At 38.9% G+C, this 18930-nt stretch overlaps 1 protein-coding gene across 3 annotated transcripts in view; it reads left to right on the plus strand.

The window, feature by feature from the left end:
- The window catches only part of Eip75B (Ecdysone-induced protein 75B), a 106957-nt gene that overhangs the window by 68215 nt on the left and 19812 nt on the right, over positions 1 to 18930 (plus strand). The gene's annotated exons all lie outside the window — the stretch shown is intronic.

Here is an 18930-nt window from a genome sequence, read left to right on the forward strand (position 1 = left end):
CGAAATAATTTTGGGCTAGGTTTAATAAGATATCTTTTCATAATCTTGATTGCTCTGCTTGTAAGGAAAATAGTTTCTTAGGTGATAATTACTTATAGTACCAACATTTTATTTATCAAGAAACACCATATTTATCTTTATTTTTTGTGGTTTTTGTAGTATTCTAAAGATACATTTTAAATTGTTTGTTTAATTATTTGTGCCCTATATTAATTAATTTATAAATTTAAACGGGAAATAATATTGTTAATGGTAATAGAAGTTCATCTGTATTTCCATCATTCCCTAAGATTTTACCACAAGACCTTAATACTGATTTTGCTTTCGCGGTTTTCCACTTGCCTGCACTTCAAATTGGAAAACCAAAAGGAAAAGCCAAGGAAAACCAGAGAGAGAGCTCCAGGGAGCAAGAAAGAGAGGCAGAGAGGAGAGAGAAATGTTGTGCTAGGACACACACACACACACGAAGACTGAAAGGTTAATGCTCTGAAATGCACTTGAACGACTGACTGCAGTCGCTGTCGACGCCAGCAGAGACGCCGCCAGCGACGCAGCGTTGCATGAAATTGTCTAGGCGTGTTGGTGTGTGCGCGCATGTGTGTGAGTGAGTTAGTGAACATGAGGTGTGGCAGAGGGGTGAGAAACAGAAACAGAGACTCAGAGTCAGCGAGTGAGAGAGGGGGAGGTTGTATTTAGGTTGTTCGAAATTCAAATGGGAATTTTCTGTATCTCCAAGGAAAAGTCTGGAAAATGCAGTTCCTATTTGAAAATATAACAAGGAAAGAAAAAAAATTATAATTGTTATTTTTGTTTTTAATTAAGATCTATGAATTTACAATAAAATAAAAATGCATCGTTTTAATGCAAATGTATTAATGGTATTTGATACAATAGATATTTAATTTGTTTTTAAAAATTATTAAAACAATGGCTTAATTTTTGTTATAAAAAAATACATTAGTTAAACGAAAAAATTGCTTATACGCACACACTTTCACACATTTTTCGCCCACTTTTTTTCCTCTCTTTCACTTACGCATCGCTGGTGACGTTTCGTACTCCGCTTTTCATTTTCCCGCCAGCAGTTCAATGCACCTTGCAATTTGGGTCAACAACCCAAGCCTATTTGGGTTACAAGCCACAGCACAACACACAGTAGAGATAACGTTAGTAATAAACGATTAATATTTTTACGAGAAAGGGAAGTTGCGAATATTAGCACTTAAATATAAAACTTATTTTAGGATTTAAGACAAAAAATTAAAAATATTGAAAAGATTTTTTTTTTTAGTTTATATTTTTTAATGTTTTTAATTTTGTTTTAAAATTAAAAATAGATCTTAAATCACCTTTTTACATGCCAAAGTCCCTTTTTACATACTTTTCTACATGACTTTTGCCTGGCGCCATCTGGCGTTAGCTGTCATTACGATCGAGCGCTATGCTTCCAGCCTGAAAGCAGGCAATGGAAAATGCTAGATGTCTCGAACCCAGAGCAGCGAGCTTTTGAGAGTGAATGGGCATGAGAGGGAAAAATAAAAATAAAAATGTTTAAAAGTAAAATTTAGCACTTAAAACTAACTTAATTAAATTCTTTTAATTGTAGATAGATTAAAATAACACTTAAAAATTTTACAAACAAAATTAGAATTATATCCCACTTTAGGAATGACCATTAAAATTCACAGAAAACGAATTATTCCAATCGCTGCTGCTCATCCAAGGCCATTTCGAATTCGTTTTATATTTTCCAGCGAATGAGTAATTAGCACTGCAAAACAGAATCAAATGGCGGATTAAATTAATGGCCAGGCCACGCCCACCCTGCGTTGCCTTTTTTTTCGGGCTTATCTGCGGGCCAAAGAGAACGTGGTGCAGTTGCAGCTGCAAAACTCTACTACGAGTCAATGTTATTTTTCTGCTTTACGAGCGATAGTAAAATGTGTGTGTGCCTGTGTGTGTATTTGGTTGAGTAGCTGGGCAAACATATATATATACATATCGGAGTATATAGATGGGGTAGGAGTAGGGCATGTACCTGAACCACCCCCGTAGCTGGCTGAGGGACACCAGCCACTTTTGCTGACCCAGTTAAAAGTCATTCACTCCGTGCCACGTGCCGCTTTCTGGCTTCAAGTCTTTGCTTTCATTCGAGGTTACTTACCCCTTTTTCGGTGGGGGGGTTGAGCTGGGTATCAAGGGGGTAGAGGGGGTGGTGGTGCGACTTAGTTTGTTTCACTTTTACCACAGCTGCTACTGGAGGTGCTCCTCCTACTCCTGCTGCTAAAGCCAAAATATTTGTTTGTTTAGACTGCTGTTTAGAGCGTGGGTGTGGGGAATGGGGTTTTGTAGGGGTTGTGAGGGTTCAAGGGTTATCTTATTTTATGGCTAAAAAATGAAATATTGAAGCAAAATTTACATTAATTTTGCAGTTGAAACATGTTATGTGATTTGAGTAACTAATCATAACAGTGCTTAGTTGGAGATTTTCTTAATTTAAGTAAACTTTAAGTTTAAATGTGATAAAAATGAGACGTTTTTGAAATATAGCGCCTTAAAATCCTTTTTAAAAAGCCTCTAAAAGTAGGCAACACAATTTTTGAGTCACCAAACGTAGTATTATTTTTAATGCAACTTCTTATAGCATACATTTTGAGGTCCTTTTCAGGGTTTTTAAAAACCTTCAATATTTAAAATATTTAAAAATATATATATTTAAAATATTGAAATAAACTTTTTCTTATTTTAAATATATTTCTTCTATATAATTTATATAGTTATATAATTTCCTTTACCTTTCTTTTGTTTGTGGCTCTAATTTTTCCTTAGCCATTGCTTCAACATGTTGCACATGTTGTTGCTTTCTCTTTCTCCGCTGCAATCTAGCTGCAAACTTTGTTCCCAGTTCTCGACGAGGCAACATTCTAGAACACACACAACACACACACACACACACTCGCATAGTCACACAACTGATGGCGACGTCAACGAACTTGCAACGCAACGAGTTTTCTGCTGCTGCTTTTGCTGTGCTTTATTTTTGCTTTTTGCCGTTCGAGCAATGAAAGTACCGCAAGCTAGGGAAATGGCAAAAGAGAGAGAGAGAGGTGGTAGGGGGTGGGGTGTGCAGATTGTTGCAACAAAGTGCATTGACTCGGTGCTTTCTTTGCCAAGCCAAAACGTTGACGTCAGTCAGTCAGTCGGAGGTGAATGCACTCTGCTCGAGGGAAAAACCCGAGCCCAGTCGAGTCGAGCCCGAAAGCCGAGCAGCGGATCACATGTTGCAAGCCGCAGCCAAGTTGCAACTAGATGTTTGCCGCAGCAACATCATCAACGGTAGCTGCCACTACTAGAGAAAGAGGAGTTCAATGCGCCGATGGTTTGGCAGCTGCTGCTGCACCCTGGCTGTAATTGTCTTATGTCATAAGTCACAAAAAAACAAAACAGAAACAGGCAGAAAAAACAGTCTGACATTTTGCCGTTGACAGTTTTATGTTGGCAACTTTGCTTTTCGCCTTGACTTGGCCAATAATTAAGAGCGAATTATTTATGTGGCCAAAGGGCGTGCCATCTTGGCCAGGATTTTGGTGTGGCGTGGGAATGGCTCACGACTTGTTAATTACCTGCCAAGGGAAACGTTCTTTTATGTCTTGTTTTTTTTATTTTTTAAGGGAGCATTTAAGATAGAGTTAATTGAACTTTTGGCTTGGTATTTAGACATAACAAGGAAATTGTTGGGAAACCTAAGTTGTAAAGCAGTTTTTGTTTTGACATATTTTGACAGACAGGTAAAGAAAAACTTAGTTATAATAGATATATCCGAGTTAAACCAACGTTAGTCCAAGACATCTCTTATAATTTACCTTTAAAATCTTGTATCTCTTATTTAAAACAAAAATCTCTAAAATCCTTCAAGTCAAACCTTAGTTATCAGAGATTTCCTAAGATATAATAAGACCTTCCCCAAGACATCTCGAGTTATTCAACTCTAAATCTTCTTATTAATTTAAAGAACCTAAAACCCATTTAATTAGACCTACCCAAACCAAGCTAACTAAGTTATTTTCCAAGACTCTATGTTCTTGGCCACCCAAAAACCGTTGCAAACGTTGGGTGTAGCCTAAATTAAGTTGCATACCAAAGGGTTCCGCATTTCCTCTAGCATTATTCTCCCACCCCAAAGCTCTTTTGGGCTTTGATTCGCTCCGCTCAATTCCCAATTTTCCTTTGTACGGTTAGTAAGTAGCGCCCAGCAACAAGCCTTCAATTATGCCTTAAAAAACAAAATGGGCGCCCTTCCATCTCCTCTACCCCATCTGCTCCCCCTCCTCAACTAATTGATTTATGTGGCGCAGAGCATTTTGAGGCGCGATAAGCAGCACGAAGCAGGCTTGAGACCCACCTCCAAGGCAATCCAAGCCACGGTAGTAACAATGCAACTTTGCCGGGGCACGCGAGGCGAATGGGGAATGAGGCTCTCAGTTTGGTTTTGGTAAAGAAAAAAACCTTGCAGGCGTTTAGCTTTAACTGATTTACCCGCTGCCTCTTTTTTTTTTATTTTAGCTCTGGCACTAACCTCGCACAAGCTAGCAAACGTTGTGGCCTCGTAATCCTTCTGGCTACCTGGCTACCTAACGGTTGCTGTTTCGCCGCGGTCAAAGACCGCTCCAAACTGCTGCCTCCCAGTAGCGCACAGCTGCTGCCCACCACCAACACCACCGCTCTCTCTTGTGTTTTTGGCCAGGTTTTGATAGCAATGGTCATGCCACGCACGTTTCGCTCAGAGAGTTGCTGGTTGCCGGGCAGCAAAAGGCCCACAGGCACACAGAGACCACAAAAGCCAGGGAAAAATGGTTGGTTTAAAAAAGGGGTGGATTGAGAAGTTTTTGCAGGGAAAAGCTGACTGTGATTTGAGTTTTTTAGAAATTTTTTATAGGTTACTTTCAGTATTTTTTAATATTTATTAATGTTTCTAAACTTTTTTGTTCTTCTGAAAACTCTTTACTCCCACCTCGCTGTGAAAATTTTGCGTAAAGTGCGTGACTAAGCCTAGCTAAGCTCCTGGAAAAGGGGCTCTGGGGTGGAGGCAACTCTACAAAACCCTCTCAGGCGTTAAACAACGTTTTGTTTTTGGCCACAAATCTCAGACACTCCACTGTCGACTGCCGCATGTTGCATGATAATTATGCAACCCGGCAATGCTGCAGGCCAAAAACATCAACAACGGGGTCTAGCTTTCCCTCCCCACCTCTCTTTTTGGTAGTCACTGCACGCGCTTTCAATGCATGCGTATGTGAGCATTGCGATGATCCCCCTACCTCCGCCTTGGGGGCATGCCAAATGGCACTAACTCATTTCCGTCACAAATTCTATATGAATGTGTGTGTTTACCCCGCCCTCTTTTCAGGGGGGGAACTATTTTTATGGCAATTAATGTGGAACAGGCTGCTTTTTTGGCCTGGTCAACGCGTCGTATGAGTAATCTAATATTTTGTTCTGTCCTCGGAATAGGATTTTAGCCTTTTTTCCCCCGTTTGGCATTGCTCATTGTGGGTTTTGTGGAGTCTCTGGATGGGCGTGGCCTTTGAAGGGGGTTTAGGAGGTGCATACAGTGCGTATGAGTAATATTGTAAGTGTAGGCAAGCATATTTTTATGAGTGTTAAGCGGGGGAAAAAGTAAATTAAAGTAGGTGAGTTATTTGGAACACAAAGGGAAGTAAGCATAATTAACATAATTTCCCACAGAAATTTTTATAAAGATGAAAAATCTAAGTTATTTTATGTACTCCTTCACAAGTTACTTATTATATTTTGGTTTTAATAATCCTTAGCCTTGGCTAACTTAATGCTGCAACTTTTGACATTTCCTCAGGGTTTTTTTTTAGCTTTTCCCAAACCCCTTAAATAGCTCCAAAAATGGAGACCCTTAGTGAGCGATCTGGTAACAACACCTTGCCTCATTTAATGGTGTCGTGTCGTGTCGAATCGCATAGACTCAACTCGAATCGAATTGAATTGAATTGAGTTGAAGCCGCCTCAAGTCAGGGGCTGTTGTCATAACCTCAAACATGCAACAAACCAAAACTATATAAAGATATATATATATACATACAATATAAATACATATGAAAATGTCAAGCGTAGAACGAGAGATTAAGCTGCTCGTAATTTATGTTGACTCTGAAAGCAAAAAAAAAAATCGAATGTAAAGACAATTTGAGATAGATTTTGTTAGTGCTTTTCGCCTCAAAACTCGTTCGTTTGCCAGCCTTCAGAAATCCACGGCACGTACCTTGTTAGCCAGCCCGTACAATCACCTCGACGGAGTGGTCCAAATGCCCGCCCACCTCCCACCCACCCCCTTACAAGCGAAGTTAAAAAAAAAAAACGTGACTCGATTGGCGGACCCCAAGTCAAGTAGATGGAATTGCATTTAATGGGCCTAAAAACCTAACCGAAACGAAACGAAACGAAACCGAGCGAAGCGATCTCGTTGTTCCACCGCTTCTCCTTACAATTGCAAATTCTCAGTTTTACTTTGGTTAACGTTTCAGATGATATTTTGAATATATTTCCAACTTCGACCGACACGACACCAATCCATAGGCATTAGGTGTTTTTTTTTTTACTTGGACAAAATTTGTATTTTACGACAACAAATTGAAAAATCAGACGTCGCTCTCAAGTGGGTGACAGATGCAACGAGTCATTCAACTTTGAGAGCAATTAATTCATTTGCAAATCGATTCCATAGACTCTATAAACTTGGCTTCTAGTTGTTAAAGTGTTCTAGCCATTGAGTTTTAAGTGTTTGCTTTGCCTTTAAGAGCCATGATTTGAGTTTTTTTACAGAGTTAATTTGAATTTTCTAATGTTACTTCACATTATAAACATTTTATTCCAACTAGAACACCTAGAAATCCCTAAGATACTTTTGTATTCACCAAGATACTTCTGTGAATCTTTCGAGTTCTAAAATCTAAATGCTAAATCCCTTTTTTCTTTCCCTCAGACAGTCTGCTAACCCATTTTCCTTTACATAAAAAAAAAGAAAAATTAAACACACAAAAAATACTCCGCCGGCAAAGTTTTTGTCTCATTTTCCAACATAATTTTTTGATCTAATAATAAAAGTTTGGGGCGACAAATCGTTTTTCAAATGCTTAAAAATTCGTGTTTCCGTCAGAAAAGTGTCAGAATATGTCTCCCAAAAAAAAAACTAAGAAAAATAAAAGAAAAGCCTGGCAACGAGGCGATGTTGTCAGGAATTCACTTCAAGAGGCGAAAACTATTTTTAATTGCTTTTAATTAACAGAACCTACAAAATTTTAAGTGACAAGCATAATAATTACCGCTGCCATAGTGTGTGTGTGAGTGTGTCATTAATGCAATTATTTCGACAGCAGAAATGTGGCAGAAAAAAGAAAATAAATAGCAAGGAAAATGCAAATGCAAGGAGACTCTTTTTTTTGGCAAAGGCAAAGGCCTTTCTGCCTCTGTTTCTTGTGGGTCACACAGAACAAGAGAAGATAAGAACAAGGCAGTCTCAGTCTCAGTTTCAGACTCTCCGAGAAATAACTAAAAAAAAAAAAAATAAGAAAAAAAATCTGAGAGAGAGAGGCGAATGCAAAATATGCCGCTATACCAAGTGCAATGAACTTCGGGTGGGCGCCGACGAACGACAAAAACAGCCACTGGCAGCAAACTGGCGATGGAAAAACGACAGAAAAGGCTGAAAAGCAGAAAAGCTGAAAGGCAGAGAATCAGAAAAGCAGCGACGAAGTCAAGCAAGTTCTAGTTGAGGCAGGCACACACACACACAAACACAAACAAACACACGCACACTCTCTTGAAGAGACGAAGAATCGAGCAGAAGAGAGCGCATGCATGTCATTATAAAAGTCTAGAAATATCGTTTGGGGGCACTGGGAGAAAATTCTAGAGAGAAGAGGAAAATTAATTAGTATAATTATAAAAATAAACAAAATAAAATTAAAAAATAATAATAATAAAATAAAAACAATATAAAAATTCAAATTAAAAACAAATCATAATAAAAAAGAAATATATAAAAATAATAAAATAAAAAAATAATAAAAATGGAAATAAGATTACATAAAAAAAATATGAATAATAAAAACAGAATAAAAATGAAAACTAAAAACCAATAATAAAAACAATAAAAATAAAAAAGAAAATATATATATAAAAAAAATGCAAAAAAAGTACATAAAATATTAATAATAATATTATTAAAAATACTTAGTTAATGCTTATCTTTCTTCAAAGTCCCTAAACTTCAATTTTAAAATATTTCTTTAACATATTTGTTTAGTAATAATTTTTCCAAATATAACCCTTAATTATTGTTAAGCTTATCATACCATAAATAATTTATATTATACATATAATATTTTGTTTATATTCTAAACTCATTATTTATACACTATATCTTTACTAATTCTCTCTCTGCACTTTTACTTGTATGCCCGCTGATTAGGCCTGAAGATTTACAGCTAATCTATATTTTAGAATTGTATTAAGTTGGAGCCCAGTATGATGAGAGGGGAGGGGAGGTTAGCTAGTCAGGGGAATACCCTAAGCCACGAGCAAGAGCTGCTCCAAACCCCCCTGCCCACACCCCGCGTTCGGGTTTATTGAACTCGCCGAATTGGGTTAGCGTAGGTTAGCTTTGGGTTAGGTTAGTTACTTGCTGCGGCACTCGTACTCACACTCACACACTCATACTAGCACTCATACTAGCACTCACCCTCGCACTCGTATCTGAGAGCTCGTTCTAAAATTGTGAAATGCGATAACGACGCTGAGACCCCAACACCAGCACACGTGGTGGAGCACGAGTACTAGGCTCCTCTATGCTAGCTTTGATTTGGTTTAATTGCCCAAGAAGTGAGGAGGAGTCAGGGGGGTGGTGGTACAGGCAGGTGAAGTGGCAAAGAGAGTTCTTAGTACTTGTATATTTATATAGGGTTCGAGTTCCCTATGATATCCCTATATGATTGAGTGCCTGGAATGGTTGAAAATGGCCCGGAGATGACGCGGTTAAGATTGCCCTGCTGTTAATTGGGGTCTGTTTCTGTTTCTGTTTGTGTTTGTTGTTGCTGCTTGTTTTTTTTTCAAGAGATCTTAACTGGGCCGTCTGCATGCAGGTGAAGTGAGTTTTAACTGGGGTTTTTGGTGGCGCGTGTTTTCATTTGCTTTTATTTTTTTTTTCTTAGTTTCGTTTAATTGGTATTGACATGTGAGATACTTTGATTTTCTGGACAGTTTAAATAAGTTGAAGAGGTATTTTTTATGGAGTGTAAGGGAAAGTGCTTAGTGAGAAGTTTGGTGATAAGAAAGAGTTAGGTTTAAGATGGTATAATAGTGATACTAATAATAATCATAATACTAATAATAATAATAATAATAATTAATAATGGGAAATATATGTTTTATTTAATAAATTTCCCCATGAATAATCTCTTTATTTAAATTTAACATCTTTATTAAACATTCTTCTTTTTTCCTCTATTTTCAGGTATGTTTATCTTCTAATAAAAAAAAAATAAAAATCGTTTAAGAAGTCACCTGAGTAAGTCATTGGAAAACCAAGATAAAACTCTTATTTTTGTATACCCCAACCCTTTAAAAAACTATATATTTAGTATATATATACATATATAGTACATATATATAGTACCCAGAAAATTCCCCACACACCGAAAGCAATTACCACGCAACGGACAAGAGCGAGGAGCGACGAAAACAGACGAACGGACTCGACCGATTAGTGTTCTGGCGTGAGTGCCTAAGTGTGCGTGTGTATCTGTGTGTTGTAGTGTGTATGTGTGTGTGCCTTGTGTGTTGTTGCCATGCTCGTTGACTTCGTTGGCTGCAATTGCAATAGCTTTAGCAATTGCGTAGAGAGGCTCTCCGCAGACACACTCGAGGTTATTGAACGGCAGCGACCTCACTTTGCATCGCACAAATACATACATACACACACACACCACACACACAAATCGCTTACATTAGATTGCTGTGCAATTTTCTTGTTGCTCTTGTCGCCGCACAAAATGCAATTTATAAATTAATCAAATAAATTATTGCCATTGGACAAGCGGCAGTCAGCACTTGTGATATCCACAAAACATTTTTGCAGTTCAATAATGTGAGGCAATGGTTTTCGAAAATGTTTGCTCCAATTTTCTGACATTATATCGCCCACTCAAAAGGTGATTATAAAGTGGTCTAGTTAATGGTTACTTAGTTAATTTTTTTTTGGGGATTTATTAAAGGCGCCGTCTAGACACAAATGCTTCCCAGACTAACCTCCTTTAGAAACACATTTTTAAAATACTTACAAAATATTTAAATACCCCAAAATTCCCAGAATCATAACACACACTCGTTACTGTTGCCAAACTGAAATTCTTTTTTTGCCTCAGCCCCAAAATTTGATTAATTCCCTATAATTTGATTGAACACCGAAATATTGCCGATAAAGATCGAATCATGATAGATGACTGTAGCGTAAAATAAAATTACTACTATATTCCCGACTGCCTAGAACTCTGAACTCAATATTTCAATTATAGTCTGTAATCAACTGTGGTGCCACGCCCACTTCCTGTAGTGAGAATTTGATTTTGCAGGCGTCTCTCGCTCGCATATGTATATGACTCAATATTGAAAATAATTTGCAATGACTTTTGTCATAAATTGTTCAAAGAGCTATTGCATAATATGACTCGAAGCTGCAGCTGTGCACTCAGGCACTGAGAGAAATTTTGATTTATATTTTTTAAATATAGAAATATTAATTATGCAATTTTTTGTATATTTCACAATATAAAAATACTTATAAAATTTATTAGGTATTTTGGAAACGTTGATTTCTTTTTACATTTTCAATATATTATATTTAAAATATTAATATGAAAAAATCGTTAAATAAAAGCAAAATTATTATGTTAAAAATCCACAAAGATAAATTCAAAATAAATCTATTTTCTGTCAAGAAACCTCCCTCAACATTACTATGTTTTCTGATTGATTTAACTTTATGTTCCTGCTTGCTTTTTAAAAGCAGTTTGTCGCTGAATTCGTACTTGGGAATTTTAGGTACAAATCCTCCAAAAACGTACTCTTTAAATAATAACTTAGTCTGAAAATCTTCTTCAAAATCAAAAGGATCACTGCAACGAGCATTTATTTTGTAAAGAATTCTTTTCTTAATTTTAAAAATATTTTTTGTATTTAAAATTCTTAAAATTTCTCCCAGTGTATGCATTTAAAGCGCCCACTTAGCCGAGCGAGATGGAGATACTGATCTCAATGCGTTGCAACTGAAACAAAATCAAATCACACTCGAAAAAAAGGCAACGAACGCCCAAATACAGCACGTGAGCTTGGGCTTATTTTTGTTTATTTTTATTTGTATTTTTTTTATTCTGGTTTTTTTCTTTAATCATTTTTGGAAGTCTGGCTTTTTGGCTTTTGGGTGAGTCATTAAAAGAGCCGCCGCCAAAGCAGCAGTGAAGAATTTATATGACAGCAAAGGCAGCCACCAAAAAAGGCGAAAACAATGATTGAAATTACATTAATACCCCCGCCATTAACAAAAGCCAGAGCGAGCGAGTTGGAGCAGCTTGAGCCTGAGTGGGAGTGGGAGTGGAGGCAGAGCTGCTGGGGGCTCCGCTTCAGAGTTCACTGCACTTTGGTCAGCTTGAGGCCGTCATCACCTGCTCGCCCCGTCTCGCTCTTCTGGCCTCGTGCCCTCTCTTTCTCGGTTTGCCAAATGGCAACGACCTGCGCAGAACTGCAGTTAGATTCGCAAACGTGGTTGCTGCTGCTGCTGCTGCAGTTGCTGTTGCACGCAAAAGACCTTGCCTCTCTCTTTTTTTTTCGTGGGTCTCCCCAAACGAGTTCTGCTCGCCGCCGTATGTTTGGTCAACTGTTTTAATATTTGCCGCAATTGCTTGACTTGTCTTGGATTAGATTTGAGTTGTTTGGCATTATTAGTGTGTTTTTTTTTTCTACTTTTTGTCTATGATTATTTTTGTTTGCTCGCTCACTCGGAGGCTCGCCTACCTAGAAAACCCAAATAACACATAACAATCGCGCAATAATGCTAGATAATTGTTTTGAGCGCCAAAAAAACAAAAAAAAAAAAGTTTCTTTACTTTAAAAACCCACTTGCGTCAATTGCCGGCCAAGAATTGGGTAATGAGGGAACTTAGTTAAGGTAAATTTAAATTCATTTGCCTTAAAAAAAAATAATGCTGCCACTCAGGTGTCATTAGAAGAATCATCACAAAATGGTTAAGAGTTAAGAGGCTTCTAACTTGGTTGCTTTTGAGCTATGTAACTAAAATTTTGAAATTTTTTTCAAGTTTGTCATAAAAAGATCTATCGAAATAATCGATAAGTTGACTTTCTAAATTATCAAGACTCCTAAGTTATATATTTTATAAAAATACTTTTCGACCTAATGCTTTGTTTTCTATTTTTTTTAACTGTATAAAAATTAGAAAATATATTAAAAGTTTGTCATTAAAAGCCCTATCGAAATAATCGAAAAGATCCCTTTTTAAGTTATCGAAAATCCCAAGTTATATTTTTATTTTCGTTGAATTTTGTTTTACGAATTTATAAATATACAAACGACCTGTAATAATATTAATCCCAAATTCAATTTGGACCCTAGCCTAGCCATGCGTGTTCCAATGCCTAGAATTTATCAATTGATAGATCATAAGCCAAGCCACACAAAAGTAATTGCAAAATAATTGCCGCGAGTTCATTGAACTTGTGTGTGTGGCACTTCCCTCTCTTTCTACGCTGGCTGCCATCGTCTCTTTCTAGCGCCGTGACGCACGACCAAATAGATGGGAACCTAAGTATCAACACAAAAAAAAAAAAATAATAATAAGAAAGAAAATACAAAACTAGCCGAGGGAGGCGGAGAATGTGGCTGTAGATATAAATATTCAGATATAAATATGAGACGTAGCCGTAAGTAGAGCACTTGAGGATGGCCAAAAATGATTTAAGAAAATGTAGAGGGACAGAGCTAGGCACTTCCTTCCTTCACACACATTTATCCTTCAACTTTGGCCAGGCTGCGGTCATTGCTCCAGCTCTGGAATCCCATGGAGCAGCAGCAGCTCCCAGAGCAACGTCGTCGTCACATGACCGAAAGCAGCCCCCAAAAATACTTTAAAGCCGAAACACTTTCGTTGCACCCAGAGCGTAACCCCTAAAAATTTCGTGTGCGCTACCCACAATCAACAACCCCCGGACCCGTAACCGAACCCGAACCCGAGCCCATGCATCCGGTTTTGGGCTCGGGGTTTCGCTTGCCTCGGCGGTGAGTTCAACGCACGGAAAGTGGGTCAAAGCAAAACCGAGACACCACCGAAACCACCCAATCCCAGCCACCCCCGAAAACACACAGAGGAAAAGTGAAAAGCTGGGGTGTGGGAATGGATGATGGTCTGACAGGGCACAGGTGTCTTCCATTCCAGTCCATTCCGTAACACTCCGTTTTCCCTGCTAAAAGCGCGCGCCAATTTCTGGCCTCGAGTTCATTGGCCTGGTTAAAGGACAGAGCTCCACTTCTTCTCCCTGTTTCTCGATGTCTCTGTCCCTCTCTCCTTTGGCTTTATCGCAACGAAAGTGTTTGAGTGGAAAACTAATCACTGCAAAAACGAGAAAATCATGTACAGGGTATAACTGATAGAGGTGCAGCAAGTCTTTGCCTTTGCCTTTGTAATGGAGTTCCTTTGTGGGGCTTTTAATCACTCAGTTGAGGGGGTCATCACCGAACCCTTAGGCATGCACACCTCTAAGAGGTTGAAACTCTTGAAATTTAAGAGTTTTCAGGGGTTTTAAAGAAGTATTTAGGTAATAAATTAAATTTAAAATAATTTAAACGGTTAAGAAATTTTGTAGATATTCCTTAGAATGAGAAATTAAATGTTGAAACCTTTCTAATAATAAAATCTAATTATTTTTACATTACATCAAACTAAGACCGAACCCTTTGGTATAGGTATATCTACAGGTTCTCCATAATATATTCACAACAAAAAAATTACAAGTTACTTTAATATATTATAAAAAACCTAAGAAAATCCTCTCTCCTGACTCATCTACCTTTTTAGTTGAATTCCTATGGCAACCAGGTGGTCGTATATAGCACCACCTGCCCATTTTGACCAATTAAATGCAATGCATTTCCTTCCTGAGGTCACTTCCTCACCGACTCTCCGCCTCTTCTCCTTATTCTTCTTCGCCATAAAGAAAGAGTACAACTGTTCCTAGGCACACAAATAGAACCCAAGAATCCCCCCCCCCCCCCCCCCTCCTCTAGTGCATATTTTGCTTATGCAAAAAAAAGCGCTTGCTGAGCGCCAAGTCAAGAGAGCGCCCGTTCTCTTTTGCTCCCCACTGCTCCCTCTCTCTCTCTCTCTCTCTTTGTGTTGATACCATTTTCTTTAAGGTTATTGCAGTGCAATGTCCTCAATTGTCGGTCGCCTTGGTGTGTGCTTTGCTTTTGTTGCTGCCTTTTTCGGGAGCTCAGATGCTGTCGCAATATCCCTTGCACTCGCTCTCTCTATCCTTCTTGGTCTCTCTCTATCTCTCACTCTTTCTGCTGCAGTTTGCCCTTCGCTGGCGCAAAATGTGAAATGTGAAAGGTATTTCCGTTTTATTGTGTTTGTGGCTCCAATTCCGGACTCCTCCAATATTGGTTTTGTATTGTGTTGATTTCTGATTTGTCATCGTTAGTTTTGTGGCTTTTGCGGTCCCATTTGCTAGCCGCCAGAGTGGGAAACGCATTAAATAATGGTTTAGCCACAGAAATGGAAGTTAATCTGTGTACTATGGCCACCCCGAAAATGCCTTAATTATGTTGATTGATGTGGGGAAAAGGAAATAAGGGTCGTAGATATTGGTTTTAGGTTGTGTTTATTTAAGCAAACAAATTATAGGTCTTGAAGTGAAGAAATTGGTGTTGTTTCTCTAGAAACTTTTTGTAGTTGTTAAAATATGGTGTAAGTTTTGATTTTCTATTGCAAGAGAATTTATTAATAAAAATTTGGAACACAAAATTATCAAATAAATAAAATATAGTATTACCCAATATTAGTTTTAAATATTATCAATACTTATTCTGAAATTAAACAAATTGCTTACTGGGCCACATACCCCCACTCCAATCCCCTTGCAAAACCAAAGCCAACAGCAAACAAGCAAAGGCAGGCGAATGCAAAAGCAATAGCAAAAGCAATAGCAATAGCAATAGCACAATAACAACTATTGCAAGGCGACCATGAAGGCACCGAGTTGAACGAACTGAGCCAAGCAGCGCAGCGGCAGAGACAGCGACTGCAGAAGTGACGTCAATGAGCGCGAGGCCAAATGGCGAGTGTGTGTGCACTGGGGGGGAGTGGGAGGATTGTTGTGGGAGAGGATGAGTGCGACTGCGACTCCTCCTTTTTTGTGCCTACGTGCGGCTGACCTCGTGTTGCTTTTACTACAGAGAAACAGAACAGGGAGAAAGAGAGCTGGGAGAAAAGGAATACGGCAAGTGAGTGAGTGAGAGGGGTGAATTATCCTTGGTGGCTTGGCTGGGGGCGTTGACCTCTGACCTGAATGGGCGGCCAGGCGCAGGTCGAACGGTTGTAATTCGAACATAATTTATTTACACATCATATCACACTTTTTGGGCAGCCAGCAGCAAGTATTAATCTACAGTAGGACTTCTCTAACGAGAAAGTCCTCTAGTTCTTAAAGGCATGCCACAGAAATTGCTTTTAATTTAAAATATCTAAAATAAAGGTCTAAAAGTATCCTTAGAATGTTTCACTTGCAAAAATATGCCAAAAAATGTGAGTTTTAAAATTTTGTAGCATACTTTTTGAGGCTACTTTTAGTGGTTTATAAATTGCCAAGCTCTGCATGATGTCCTACTTTATTTATTTATATTTTACATTTTTAGTATAAATTAATTCCTCACTCAAAGTAAAACAAAAAAAAAAAACATCATTCATATTATCGAAATTCGACTGTAACGCCCTCGTTGACTTATGAGCAACTGTCGAATAAGCCTCAAGACGAGCTTGACGAACGAGCGTTGAATGAACTGTAAAGCTAAAGCGCCATAAAGTTCCGGATCGGATTTGAAGACCCCGAAATGAGTCTCAAAACCCGGGCACGTGCTAATTGCTGACGCATCGAGTGAGTCCCCCCCATAAAGAAAACTGAAGAAAGAATGGGGAGTTCTGAAAGCCCAACAAACGATCGTCGTTATGACAGGAGATTAGGTATTGTCTGTCTTCTTATTCTTCTTTTCTTGTTCTTTATATATGTGGGCGGTTGACGCACTAAAGAGAACACAAGGAAATGGCGGAGAAAGAAAGAGGTGAAGATAGAAGTGGCCATAGAAGATCGGTGGGGAAGTTTCCAATAGATTCGGGAAAGTAACTCGAATTTGTATAATATATTTTTCGGAAATTTCAAGTGATTAAATAATTAATTTATTTCTGCAACATAAAACTTTATAATATAAACATATCAGGCAAACCAGAGATCCATAAGATCACAAAATTTCAACACCAATTTATACACGCTTTCCATTGATTTCCCATGAATATTTTTGGACCTGCTCAACAGCTCTTCTGGGACGATCGACCATCAATCGATCGATCGTTCGAATTCGTGTCAAGTTCTGACAGTAGCCCCCGAAAAAAATAAACCTGAAAGCAAAACAAAGAATGCAAAAGAACCGAAACAGAACAGAAATCTTGGTCAAGCAGTTGGAGCGGCGATCGTGCCAACAGGTAGGCGGTTTCGCAAAAAAAAAAAACTATACAGGCGGCGAAATAAACAAAGAACACCCTGCGGCATAGAACCATTCATGAAAAGAACCCAAAACAAATAAAAAAAAAAATTAAAAACAATATTACCAACAAATGTGCCAAAAGCAGAGCCCAAAAAGAAATTATTTAACAAACAAACAAAGAATGAATTATAAAATGACGTTGCGGATCAAAAAATGTGGGGAACCGACGAAGAAGAGAGGGCCATATGGGGATAGAGAGAGATAGATGTGCATAGAGAGAGGGAGAGAGAGATGGGGAGCAGAGAACGAGCCATGTCCCTGTGCTTGTGTGCGTGGAAGTGCTCTCACTTTCTTTTGAAACTTGTTATTCGCTTTGCCACCAGAGTTCATTCACATTTGGCCACGCCACCGGGAGAAAGAGCGCCACACAGAGAGGGAGCCAGAGAGAGGCAGAGGTGGAGCTGTTACGAGCGGGAGAGAAGTGGGACAGCTGTTTTGTTCCCGAAAGTTCCCTGCTGCTGCTGCTGCTGCTGCTGCTGCTGCAGCATTGAAATGAGTGCAAATCTCTTGACTCACTCACCTCCCCCACCAGTGAGTACAATGACCTCGGCTTTTCCCCAGCTTCAGAAAATCTCCGATTATAAAAATCGTAAAAATTCGGCAAAAAATATGTTTGCAAATTTTTTAATTGCCAAAGATTTCCTTGGACGCATTTCGACACTCCCTCCTCACAGTCGCCCCCTTCCCGTTTGAAGCCAAGCCCACCTGAGGTTTCTGTGTCGTTGACCGACCGCCACAGCTCAAAAATTGCAGCAAAAAAAAAAAAAAAAAACAAGCAAAGCCAAAGAAACAAGAGAACATATCGACGCATTTTCGCGAAAGTATCGTATGTCGAAAAATGCAATTTTACAGGAGAAGCTTTTTTGTGCTTTAATCTCTTAGGAAGCACTATAGAAAAGACAAAATTGAAACTTAATTTTTATCGGAACTATAAGGTTTTCAGTTATAATATTTCACAGGGTAGTGAGACATTAGGTGACCAACAATTTTGCATTAAAATCTCAATTTCGAAAAAAGCGACATACGATACTTTCGCGAAAATGCGTCGATATGAACTGCAAGCGAATTTGCATGCAAAATGCTCTGGGGCGAGCTCTCTCGCTCGCCTATCGCTCTTTCGTTCGACTTCGGGCTGGCGTTGGGGTTCGGCCGCGTTCGGCTGCGAATGTAGCTCTCTCTCGCTCGGCAGCTCCACATTCGAAGGTGGCTGACCGAAATGTGGGTCACGACAATGGCGATGGCGGGTTCGTTGAACTGAACCACCGCAGCCTCAGTCTCAGTCGCTGCCGCTGTCACCGTCACCGTCGCTGGCCGCGTCGCTGCTGACGTCGTTTTGGGGGCTTTTTGGTTACGTAGCTAGTGTGGGAAAGGGACGGAGTGAGCGTATTGTGTGTGTGCATTATTTGGCCCCAAAAAAAGCGAACAGCAAAATGACAATGCGCACAAAATATTATTTAATACATTTATTAAATCATCTGGTCCCGCACTCTGGATGGAGTTCATCGAACTGGGGAAACGATTGCGGCAAAAATATTTGCTCAAGCGAATTGTTTGCATTTTGTTAATTAGGCGGGGATTGTCTTACAATTTAGGTCATATTTGTTAATTAAAAAATAAAAAAAAAACGGATGGCAACAGCTGGCAAGATATATTTTCAATTTTTGAAAGGTAAAAAAGAAGTTACTTTTGATACTTTTATTCCATTATCAATATTTTAATCTACCCAAAAAAATATCTGGAAAGAACACCCCCATCCCTCGCTTTGGTGACCCCAAAAATAAGTCTGTGTGCGGGAGCCATCGCTCCAGATCTGGGATCCTCTTAGGCCTGTCACAGCGCCCCCATATCAATTAATCTTATTTGTCACTCATTTATATCGGAACACGAGCAAACACAATACACAATCGAACACTGAACGCTCAACGCCCCTCTGTTGTTATCAAACAAAGCTGATCAGTCAGGTGGCAGTGGCAGCTACCTGAGATGCCTGGGCTACCTGGGAAATCAGGGTGTCGCGT

The sequence above is a fragment of the Drosophila kikkawai genome, chromosome 3L (genome assembly GCF_030179895.1).
Source record: "Drosophila kikkawai strain 14028-0561.14 chromosome 3L, DkikHiC1v2, whole genome shotgun sequence".
NCBI classification, from domain to species: domain Eukaryota; kingdom Metazoa; phylum Arthropoda; class Insecta; order Diptera; family Drosophilidae; genus Drosophila; species Drosophila kikkawai.